Raw genomic sequence first — 12,400 nt, 5'->3', positions numbered from 1 at the left:
TGAGAGCTGAGGTTCGCCTATTTGGACCCACTAATTTGGGCCAAATAATGGATCTAGCCCAAGCAATAGAGGCAAAGAATTGGGTTGGGAAACTTACAGCCCACACACCCAGTCCAAACTTCAAACCCACATTATATCAACTTAAGCCCACCCAACACCTCTTATAAAGGAACCGGAACTACTCATGGAACCGGGATGAACCAGGGATTCAATACTCCGGTTCGACCAAACCTAAAAGTCGACCCATCGTCTTCTTCTTCTCAACCTCGCTCTGCAAGTTCAGCGGCGATAGGAAGTTCCGTTCAATCGAAGTGGCTTTCCCAGGACGAAATTAAGGAGAAAATGGACAGGGGAATATGCTTCCGGTGTGACGCTCCTTACACTAAAGGCCATCGATGCCCCCTGAAGCAACTTAAGCTGCTACTACTTCACGATGACGATGAATCAGAAGTTGCAGCGCCAGTAGGAGTGATCGATGAGGATCGTGGTGCAGTCGAAATCGATCTTGTGCTTGAAACAGAACTCTTGCATACTTCCCTGGTAGGAATTGATTCCCCACACACCTTAAAACTAACAGGGCAGATCCATGGCTGCGATGTTATCGTTTTGGTTGACTGTGGTGCAACACACAATTTCATTGCTCAAGAATTGGTGGAGCCGATGGGATTGGAGGTAAAGAACACAAAATTTCAGGTAGCTTTGGGAAATGGAACGATTAGCAAGGGTACTGGAGTTTGTCGACAAGTACCGATTCACTTGGGCGGTGAAATTTTTGTACAGAATTTTTACCCTTTTAATTTGGGTAGCATTGATATAATCTTGGGCGTGGAATGGTTGCAGACGCTTGGGGAGGTCAGAAGCAATTGGCGTTTAAGAACTATGAGTTTTGAGTGGCAGGGACGACCAGTGAAACTGAATGGGGATCCGACTTAGCTGCGATTGGAAACGACGTTGAAAAGCGTGCTACAGTCAGTTCAGGCGGGCGGTGATGGGAACTGGCTACAGCCTCAACGTCCCGAATGTGAACCTATGGAGGGACACGAGAGTGCAGCTGTATCAAATTTATTAACCGATTTTGCTCAACTTTTTGCAGAACCCACTGAATTGCCCCCAGGAGGGAACACGACCACAAGATACGGCTAGCCGAGAGAAGTACACCACCCAATATTCGACCCTATCATTACCCACACTCTCAAAAGAACAAGGTCAAAAGGTTAGTACAGGAAATGTTAACTGCAGGATTGATACGGCCTAGTGTAAGTCCTTACTCTAGTCCGGTATTGTTGGTCCGAAAGAAGGATGGCGGGTGGCGCTTCAGCGTGGACTATCGTGCCCTAAATAAACTAACGATTCCTGACAAGTTCCCTATTCCCGCAATTGACGAACTGTTAGATGAATTGGGAGGAGCCACAGTGTTCACCAAGCTTGATTTGAAAGCAGGCTACCACCAGATCAGAATTGTGGAAGGTGATGAGGAAAAGACGGCCTTTTGAACTCATAATGGGCATTACGAGTTCCTAGTGATGCCATTTGGGCTCTCGAATGCTCCGGCCACATTCCAATCACTTATGAATGAGGTATTTCAAGAACATCTGCGAAAATTTATTTTGGTGTTCTTTGACGATATTTTGGTGTATAGCAGGACCATGGAGGAACATGTGGGTCATTTACGAACCGCCTTTATACTCCTCACACAGCACCACCTCGTCGTCAACCGGAAAAAATGCATGTTTGGGGTTGCTACATTGGAGTATTTAGGGCACATCATATCTAAAGATGGAGTTGCGGCGGACCCACGAAAGATCACGTGCATGGTGGAGTGGCCCCAACCCGCCAATCTTAAAGCCCTACGAGGGTTTTTAGGTTTAACCGGGTATTACCGTAGATTCGTCCAAGATTATGGTAAGATTGCTGCTCCGCTCACTAACTTATTGAAGAAAGATGCATTTCAGTGGGGTAACGAGGCAACAACGGCGTTTAACGCCCTAAAGACAGCCATGACGACTGTCCTTGTGTTGGTTATGCCCAATTTCACAAAGGAGTTTTGGGTGGAGACTGATGCTTCAGGTTTTGGGCTAGGTGACGTTTTGATGCAAGATGGTCATCCAATTGCCTACTTGAGCCAAGTGTTGTCCCCTCACGCACAAACCAAGTCTTGCTCTATGAGAAAGAACTAATGGCAATTGTGCTAGCTATCCAGAAATGGCGTCACTACTTGATGGGGAGACATTTCAAAGTACAAACTGATCAAAAGAGTCTGAAACTTTTGCTGGAACAACGCATTGTGGCTACTGATCAACAGAAGTGGGTCTTGAAGCTTTTGGGATTTGATTTTGAGATAGTGTATCGTCCGGGCAGCGAGAACAAGACCGCAGATGCTCTCTCGCGACGGTCAGCGGGTGATATGCAGCTCCTCACTATGACAACAACAACCTGGCAGGAAAGTGAGGGATTAGATGCGGAAGTTCACGCCTCAGAACATTACCAGAAGATCATTCATGCCCCAATGAAGGGATCCTAAGACTATCCTAACTATCAGCTCCAACAAGGCTCATTACTCTATAAAACAGGTTAGTCATCCCTGAAGGATCTCCCCTAATTCCCAAATTATTGTCCAAGTATCACTCCACCCCATTCGGTGGACATTCAGGATTTCTGCGGACCTACAAGCGATTGACGGCTGTGGTCTATTGGGTGGGAATGAAGGCTGTTGTTCGGGACTTTGTGGCTAGTTGTGATGCTTGTTAGCGTAGTAAATTCTTAGCTATGAAACCCGCAGGTCTCCTTCAACCGGTGCCAATTCCGGAACACATTTGGGAGGATATTAGTATGGATTTTATTGGCGGATTACCCAAGACTAAAGGTGGGGATACAGTGTTGGTGGTAGTGGATTGTCTCTCAAAATACAGCCATTTCCTTGCTCTTTCGCACCCTTACTCCGCGAAAGAGGTGACTATCTCTTTCACTCGGGAAGTTATCCGCTTGCATGGATTTCCACGATCCATTGTTTCTGATCGCGATCGTATCTTCCTTAGTCACTTTTGGATGGAGTTATTCAAACTCGCAAGTACCCACCTGAAGTATAGCAGCGCCTATCATCCACAAACCGATGGCCAAACAGAAATGGTGAATCGCAGCCTCGAAAGTTTACTTACGCTGTTTCTGCGCTCGTCAACCGAAGGATTGGATTAATTGGTTACCTTGACCGGAGTATTGGTACAACACGACATTTCATTCAGCCACTAAAATGTCTCCATTCCAGATTGTGTATGGCCGGGAACCGACTTCACTTTTGCGTTGGGAGGATGGCTGGTCCAAAGTCAATGATGTCGATGAGTTCCTTCGTGAGCGCGATCGAGTACTGGATGATCTCAAATCTAACCTCCAGATAGCCCAAGAAAGGATGCGCGCTTCAGCGGACCCCAATCGCCGGGAAGTGCGCTATCAGGTGGGGGATGAGGTTTTCCTTAGCTCCAGCCTTATCGTTTCCAGAAGCTTGCCAAACGCCCAAATGAAAAGCTAAGTCATCGTTTCTACGGGTCGTACCAAATCTTAGAGCAAGTGGGCCCAGCTGCCTATCGGTTACAGTTACCAGAGGGCACTCGCATCCACCCTGTGTTCCACGTTTCCCAGTTGAAGCCAGCAGTTGGTCCACACATGGTTCCCCAGCCTCTTCCTTCCTGTTTGCAAGAGAACGGCGAGTTACAACTCACACCAGACCATTTGATTAGCACTCGTTTCTCCGTACAGGGGGCATTGGAAGTTCTGATTCAGTGGAAGGGACTACCCTCTTGTGAGAATACGTGGGAAGATAATTGCTGCATTGCAATCCAATTTTCCAGGCTTTCACCTTGAGGACAAGGTGAAACTTTTGGAGGGAAGTATTGATAGACCCCTCACCTCATGAGTCTATACTCGCAAGCAAGGAAGGAAAGATACAAGATCAGCTACAAGATCTGCTGCACAACAGCCAGAGATACAAGATCAGCTACAAGATCTGCTGCACAACAGCCAGGAATAGAAGGAAATATTTGAGAGATATATTTACTGTTTTATAGGAATAAATGTGGGGTGATTCGGTTGAGATACAGGATGCCTTTTAGGATTGGATTTGGAGTGATTTGGTTAAGGGATTATGTTAGGAAAGTAATTACTATTAGTAGGGGAAGGGAGAATAGGAGATTATGCTTTTGGAGTTATCAGGGAAATAAGGGAGGGGGCGATTGCTCTCGGATAGCATAGGACCACTTACGGCTGTAGTGTGTTCTATTCTAGTGGTTTGTTTGATTAAAGGTCTATTATTATTACTACTTCCGTGTGCCAATTTACTCTTGTTAATTCACTGAATTCGGGGATAAGCAATGATATATGCCTCAAGTTATCCAATAAGAATAAGCAAACAGAGATGCAGTCAGACGGCAGAACACTGAACACCCCACAAGCCATACCCAATCATTAGCTCATGGACCTAATACAACAAGAAGAACAAAAATGTCAATAGAATCCATACTTGTTCTGGCTTTGATACCACAAGCTTCCCGAGCTGTCTTTTCTAAATAATCTCTGGCAATGTGCATATTCTCATCAGTGATGTAACCAGCAATGCTAATAACCTTCATTCTGTCAAGAAGAGGATTGGGTATCATTTCCACCACATTTTCTGTGCAGACGAAAAGAACCTACAGTAAGGAAAAGCAAGAGGAATAGGATCAAGGGTCCCAACATCTGCAGTCCGCGTACTTGGAGGGGAAAAAAGAAAGAAAGGAAAAAAAGTTAAGACATGACACTCAGGTGACTCACCTTTAATACGTCAATGTAACATCAAGATAATGGTCCAGGAAATTTGCATTTTGCTCTATATCAAGAAGCTCCAACAAAGCACTAGGTGGATCACCAGCATGCCCCCTTCCCAGCTGTTGAAGAGCAATTTCAATTTAAAACCATTTGGTTATCATACACAGTCAAAAAACATTTAGCATCAATGTCATGGTCACAAAGTGATAATAACACTAACATGTGACTAGTATCCGACACATACAGAGGGTACCTTAATGACACCTACTCTGAATATGATACAGTTTTACATGAAAAAGATGATTTTTTGTGAGTACAGACATGGAATCTGAAACCACCAATTTTTAGAAGTGCATATGAGAAGAAAAACAGGCTTGACCAAACACACAGAGGAACCCAATCACCTACAGGAAATCAAAAGCAACAAATTCACTCAGGAGCGGAAACCATGCAGTATCCCAAAATACCTTGTCTATCTCATCTATCAGAACCAGAGGGTTGGCTGTCCCCACATTTTTTAGGCATTGCACCATCTTTCCAGGCATGGCACCAATATAGGTTCAACGATGCCCCTGAATAAATAGGACAAGATAATAAAGCAACAATATCACTATGGGCAGCTGACAAGGGGAAGAATAAAAGCCATTGCATAAGATTAATATCCAGTAAAGAATTTATCGATAAAAGGATTTTCTATGTACTTTTATTTCAGCTACATCAGCCAATCCTCCAACAGAAAATCGATAGAACTTCCGATTAAGAGCACATGCAACAGACTGACCAATGCTTGTTTTACCAACTCCAGGAGGCCCAGAGAGACAAATAATTGCCACAAGTCACAACATAAAGATTCAGGTGGTGCAGCTCTTCAACTTGCACAAGTAGCAGAACTTGATTGATATATGGGGGGTTAGAATAAAATATATCAACCATCCATAAGCAACAGTCTAACAATAGTACCATTACATCTGACACAGATCAAGGGCAACAGATCACTGATGCATATAAAAAAGTTCAGTTCACAAGAACAAAATCCAGGTGACCTGAAATATTGACTAGTTCAGCGAACAGTCACTCTTCGAACAAAACCCATAGACAGAATGGTTGTTGCATTCATGGAGGAAGACCAGGCTTGCAGCCAGAACCTGACCGTAGTCAAGACCCAATTGAACTCAAAATGCATTATGAACACCCAGTGTAGTTTAATTTTCTGACATTCTGCTTTGTCAATCATACTAATGGGTCATACATAGCAGAATCAGTAAGCTTAAGAGTCAATCTGTGACTTCCTTGCATCACTCACTACCTTAGAGCTGGAATGAGGATGTTGAGTTGCAAGTGCAGAAAAAACATAATTTAGAATGAATACAGCTGCAGGAACTTAAATGGCACATATATGCAAGGGCACAGAGTGATATTGACAAATTGGATGCTCAAAACAATGTACAGTGAGTAATTGACCAAGGATGAGAATTTATATAATTTCATGCAAATTTTCATGTAGCTAAACCCAATTACAAGGGAAAAAGCTATGAGGCACAAGTTCAGTGCACCTGGTTTATACAATACCACAATTAGATTAGAAGAAGCACAATTTGAGGAAAGGCTCTGATATGTACAAACTTGGGGATTAAATTTCCAAATATGTACAAACATCTGCTAGACCATAATGGTCTTCATCCAGCACTTGGGATTAGGGTTTCTCGAAAAGTGAAATTGGAGTTTTGGATTTCTTTTAAGCTGATAGGACTAGGTTTTTGTATCAAGTAGAGGAACAGGGAAAGGGGAACTCTGTCAAAGTATGGGTAATCTGAAGGCAGGAGTGTGTTTCATGAAATTAAGGTTCTGGGGACCACATAACAAGAGGGGGAGATGTGATAAAGATCAAGAATCGGGTTGTATGGAGGGCTTGCTGTGGTCCAAATATGATGTGCAAAATTGATGGTAGAATAGGTCGACATCGACTTCGATTTTGTCAGGGCTATGGAGAAACTGATTTCCCAGTTCGATTTTGGGTTTTTATGGTGTGATGGGATTGCGATTTGGATCAAAGGCTAGGTGATGGAATTGGTGTTAAGTGCTGAAGTTTGTGAAGATCAGATGGCTGGACTCTGCTGGAAAGAATTATTTCTCCTCATAAAACACCTTGCTTACAATCTTGTACAAAGTTAGAAGAAGAATTGCTGAAATTTAAATTACAGACCAATAATGGCGGTAGTTTAGCTGAGTCCAAATTTTGAAAAAGATGAACGCCTAAGGAGAGGCTGCTCTCTTGTGAAATGAAAGAAGGAAGTGTTTTTTTTTTCTCCCATAGCTAGTCTGCTTTGTCTCTTTCAGTGGATAAGATGCACCTATCCGGGTTTGGATACTTGATAATGGGGGCTTTAACTAAAACCTCATAACTTTTTTTTTTTTTTTTTTTGTTTGGTAAAGAAACCTCATAACCTTGCACCATCAATAAGTTGAAATAGGAGATAAGATATGGCGACATACCTGTATCTTGGTGATCTCCATCTCTTTCTTCACCAATTCAAGCGTAAGCTTTAAGCTTTAAACGATTATATACCTGAAATTGGCAAAATAATAAGAGCTCTGATAGCATCTTAGGCTTTAAATAATTCTGCAAAGTATACAGCCTGCACTCAGGTAAATATAATTGTTAGTCTAGCATGGACTTCTATGGATCAGTTTACCTTGGGAAATCATAGCATAGCTCTTATCATTCATCTCTTTCAGTGCTTCACTTTGTAATTAGAACTTAGGTTACCATTGTACCAATCTTCTTTTCTACTACTAAAGGTATGTAATCAGAATATTATATTTTGTAGAAGGAAATACACTTACCACTGCCACTAGTTCTACTCTCTGATTTGCTGGTATCACTTATCTGGGGCAGTATTACAAAATTACGGAGTAAAAATGCAGGAAGGATAGAAAAAACCATCTGAAACCTCAGCCAAATGTAATCCAGGGATAAATGGATTTTTCCTAATTATTGGGATTTGAAAAACAAAACTTCAGTAGATAATTCCCACTTATGAGCTGTTACTCAAGAATCACAATAACAATGTTTCTTCACATAAAGCCACCCCCCGGGAGGGGTGCAAAACAAAGGAATAACAACCCCCCCCCCGGCGATATGATTTATTGTTAATTTCGTTAATAAAGAGAGAAAGTCGGTCGATTTTTGACTGAATTTCTTTATGAATTATTTTTAATTTCTCTCTCCTCTCTAAACTACTCCAGAGCCTCTCTCTCTCTTATTTTTTGCACTTTTCACCATATTTTAGTCCGATCTTTGACATCTACGAGTACATCTTGCTTCGTTATTGCCGGATATCACGTTGTTTCTGTTGATCAGGAGGGGTTTTACTAAGATCTAAGAGTTTTTTCATCAAATAGGTAACAATTATTTTTCAACTAATTTTTGACAAAATGCATGCTATAATAATATTGGATGATTATGAAATTAGTACCTTGAGCCGATCTACGATCTCACAGAGTCGAAATTTTTTTTTTTCTGCAAAGTAATTTATTTTTTACGAGTAAAAAATTATATTTTGAACACTAAAAATGATTTTAGTACCCTAAAAATGATTTTTCGCAGGAGATTTTGCTTTTGAAAGATTTTTCGCAAAAAAACCACCCATTCATTTTGGTCATCAGATGCCACCGCCCATAGGGAGCTTTCATTTTCGATAGAAACATGAAACAAACGTTACACGTGTTGAAAATGAAAAGCCACTTACGCATATCTTTCGGCCTTTACAATTATTATTGTCTTTTATTTGCAATGATAATAAAAGTCACGCTGGTTTGAAAAAGTCATTTTCTGGATTACACAAGCAAATTTGTATCGTTAAATGTAAAACAAATATACGTAACTCCCCGCTCCTTGGTTTGTTTCGAATCTTGTGTTCTTATGAAGTTATGTTTGTACTTCTTTTAATTATATGAATGAAGTGATGTTTACCAAAAAAAAAAAAAACAAACGAAATGGAATTTTTCATCTGTTTATTTTGTCACGAGTTGAGTTTATGATTATATTATTCATGTAGGTTCACTTGGCTCCAGGAAGTAAGTTTGACTTCCAAAGGTATGCTACTAAAAGGTCTCTAGAAGGGTTTACCAAAAAAAAAATCTCTAGAAGATGATTTCAAGGTTTATGGTTTTTCCACGTCAAATTGCTTGTATTACAAGTTAATGAGGAGCAAATGGGCCCACCCAATATTGGCTGAACGCAGGTATTCCTCTCATTTCTCTGGTTCTCTCTTCCCAATTTCTTCTCCACCAAATTACATAAAAACAAATGGTGGAACTAAGGGACCTCCACAAAAATTTAAAAGGGAAATCTAAATAAGCTGGCTTTTTGAAGATTTTAGTTAGGTGAGCTTTTTCTCTTCTCTTCTTCAAATATCTGTTGGCCTTGGAGCTACAAGAAGATATTATTGCAAGTGGTTATAACCCAAACCAGTTAAGATGAGAGCCATAAAAGTAAAATATAAGTAGCCCAAACATAATTGAATTCAAGGAAAAGCTTTATTACGATGTGCAAGTAACAAAAGAAAGTCACATTCCCTTGGAGAAGGAGTCTCTACATGGTTCATCTTCACCTTTTAGGCCCTATGAAATTTATAATAAAAAGAAGAAGAAAAAACACAAAAGTACAAAATAATAGTGTGTTCAAGGGAGGAAATATAGTGCTCTATAAATGGCTTCTCATTGTTGAAGGCCAAATTAATTGTTTTATATAAATTTTTATTCCATCTCATGTTTAAATTTCTTTTATGTTTGATGTAAGAGACGTATCGTCCTGTATCGAGTATTGTATCGCTCTGACGAATGTATTTTAATGTAATTCGATAGAGAGACGTTTGAGATGTATCGTATCGATTGGGTCAAATATCGATACGTATCAGCTATAATTGTATGGTATTATTGGTATCGTGAGATACTTTAAACCATGGCCACATGTGCATTTGCACGTACTATTTTTATTGTAATATTTATAATAATTTGTTATTTTGGTAATAACTAAGGCTATTTTTTGTATCAATTATCATTCTCAATTATGAGGTTTTTTCATTATTTTAAGTTGTTTGGCATCTATTATCAGTTTTATTTTTACTTAAAATAATAGAAAAACTTCCAGAATCCATAATGAGCTTTTTATCTATTATGAATTATGGTGAGAATTTCATTCTCTTCATTTATGCACAAGTTTACTTAAATAAGATGAAGGTAAAATAGTCAATACACATTTTTTTAATAAAATCATACTTTTCCATCTTTTATCACTTGCTCACTATTAGTTACTAACAATTTTTTATTTAAACACCAAACTTATTTTTCATTCCATAATTTATTTTTGACAAAATTCACCAAACCATTTTTCATTCTTGACCAATAATGAATTCTTGTACGTATTTCTTTTAAATAGGTATAATAGAGAATGAGAATTGATACCAAAAAGAGCCTAAGACTACTCAATGATTTTTTAATTTTATGAAAGAAAAAAAAAAAAAAAAAAAAAAAGGCAATTTATATATAGACCCCATTTGTTTGCAATAAATTGCATCTACTACTCTTGAAGAAAGAAAAAAAACAATTATAGATGCCTATATGCGCCTTTCTATTTCAACACAGCTATCCATTTTTCGCATTCAATTCTTAAGTGTAAGGGATATCTGTAATTGATTTTATTTCTAGGAATAGTTGATGTAATTGATTGCAAACACCGTGGATCTATGTGTAATTTGCCCAAGAAAAAAATGAAATGATTTTAAATTTCGAAGATGACACTTTAGGACTAATATCGAGTTCATTTCTGACAAAGAAATGAACCAAATGATATATGTTTAACGTCACATCAAATGATTGAGATCTATTTACAGGTCATATCAATTTTTTTATAAATTTAATCATAACCCTTTAGTGTGACTTGTAAATAGACCTCAACCTTTTGATGTGATAGAATACATGTCATCTATCTACAAAAAAATGAATAAATGAATAGTGCTTTTCCTTGAAAGAAAAGAACATGGATAAAATTCCTAGCTCCATAAATTCCTCTCAAACATAGTGGTAGATGTCTTTTCTATAAATTCCACCCAACCACCCATGCGAAATGGCCTGGTCAGGTTCTTGTGATTATGTGTGTGTGTGTGTGTGTGGTGGGAAGAACATCTTGAGCATCTAGATGTTGTGGTCCTCATTATCTTCGATCTCCTTCTGATGTTGGTATTAGTTCAACCCTTCTTCCACCTAACCACCCATATATGGTTGTTAGTTTTCTCATAGGTGAAGGCTAGGGTTCTCTTACACATTTCTCTCTCTTCCCACTAAGACGACAAGCATCTCTTGGGTTACTTCCTACTATGAAATCACTAAAATGCCCAATTCCGTGATCAATTTTACATTTTTTTTATATCACGTTTAAATATAATTACTTCATGATTTAATTAGTAAAATTAATTTAAATCAACTTTAAGTTTAAAAAAAACTAAGGAAAGTAATGATTTTTTTATCCCCTTTGAACATTGTAGCTATTGAATCATGCGTGCAGGTTCACAAACTAAAATTATGCTATTGTGGGTTAGATTTTCAGTCGGTTACCGAAAAAAAAAAAAAAAAAAAGGTTAGATTTTCAGTCAACTTATGAAGTAGCTTTTCCGCTGCATGGATTTTCCACAAAGGGTAGGTGGTCACCTTTTTTTCAAATATATTTTTTTAGTATGCTATCTTTGTAGGGTTACGTCATATTCCTACAGTTTCTCAATGTTTTTGGAGGAGAAATGTGTTACATTACGTTATGTATGGATATTTCGATTCATTTTTCTGTTTTTCTACAAGAAACAACAGCAGTCTAGCACATTTTTAGAACCTCATTATAGAAACAGTACTAAATCGAACGTTGTTTCTTCAATGAAAGAATGTTAATTTTTCCCATTTTGGATTTAACTTGGAAGGGTGTTCTTATGGGGATAAATGTAGTTATGCAAAGTTCCTTTTTAGAATTTACAGATGAAAACTTGCAGACTTAACTGTGAGACCTTGCAAACTCAGTAGAAGAATCAATCAGAAATGGTTTCCAACTTCAACATAATATTGCTTTTGATTTGCTCTCCGTAAGTTCACCGACGCACTTTCTCTCTCTTTTTCTCCCGCTGAACGAACCTACCGCGGCCGTTGTTTGAGGCGGAGAGATTTGCCTCTGCATTCTCTCCGCCTCCCTGCTCCTTCGCCGCCTCTCCTGCCTGCTCCTTCGCCTCCCCTGCCCCTTTGCCGCTTTCCCCTCTTCCAGCCTTCTTCCGTCCTTGCTCCTTCTGTCTTTGCTTCCGTTCCCGCCTCCCTGCTCCCGCTTTCCTTGTTCCAGCCTCCCCTGCTCCTTCTCCGCCTCCCTGCTCCTTTTTTCCTTGCTTCAGTTCCCGCCTCCCGGCTCCTTCTTTCCTTGCTCCGGCCTCCTCTGTCTGCCTCCCGCCTTGATCTTCTCCACTTCCTCTCTCCTCCTCGGTTCTTCTCTCTCCTCTCCTCTGATCCACTTTCCTGTCTCCGTTTCCCTCTGCTTAATAACCAGATCTAGTGTTTCCCCTTAGATCTGCTTGTT

The 12,400-nt window shown here is 39.6% G+C and overlaps 1 pseudogene across 1 annotated transcript in view; it reads right to left on the bottom strand.

The window, feature by feature from the left end:
- LOC149011162 (lon protease homolog, mitochondrial-like) overlaps nucleotides 1-5,339 on the bottom strand; it is a 35,452-nt pseudogene extending 30,113 nt beyond the window's left edge. The window contains exons 1-3 of the transcript XR_016174555.1: nucleotides 5,262-5,339; nucleotides 4,821-4,913; nucleotides 4,511-4,679 (exon numbers count right to left, since the gene is read on the bottom strand). The product of XR_016174555.1 is annotated as a lon protease homolog, mitochondrial-like (transcript). The remainder of the gene's footprint in view (nucleotides 1-4,510; nucleotides 4,680-4,820; nucleotides 4,914-5,261) is intronic.
- Nucleotides 5,340-12,400: the final 7,061 nt, after the last annotated feature.

Source organism: Hakea prostrata, chromosome 7, assembly GCF_041222555.1.
Source record: "Hakea prostrata isolate BN-2017 chromosome 7, UWA_Hpros_2, whole genome shotgun sequence".
Classification (NCBI taxonomy): Eukaryota; Viridiplantae; Streptophyta; class Magnoliopsida; order Proteales; family Proteaceae; genus Hakea; species Hakea prostrata.
This window is presented reverse-complemented; position numbering and strand designations above follow the sequence as displayed.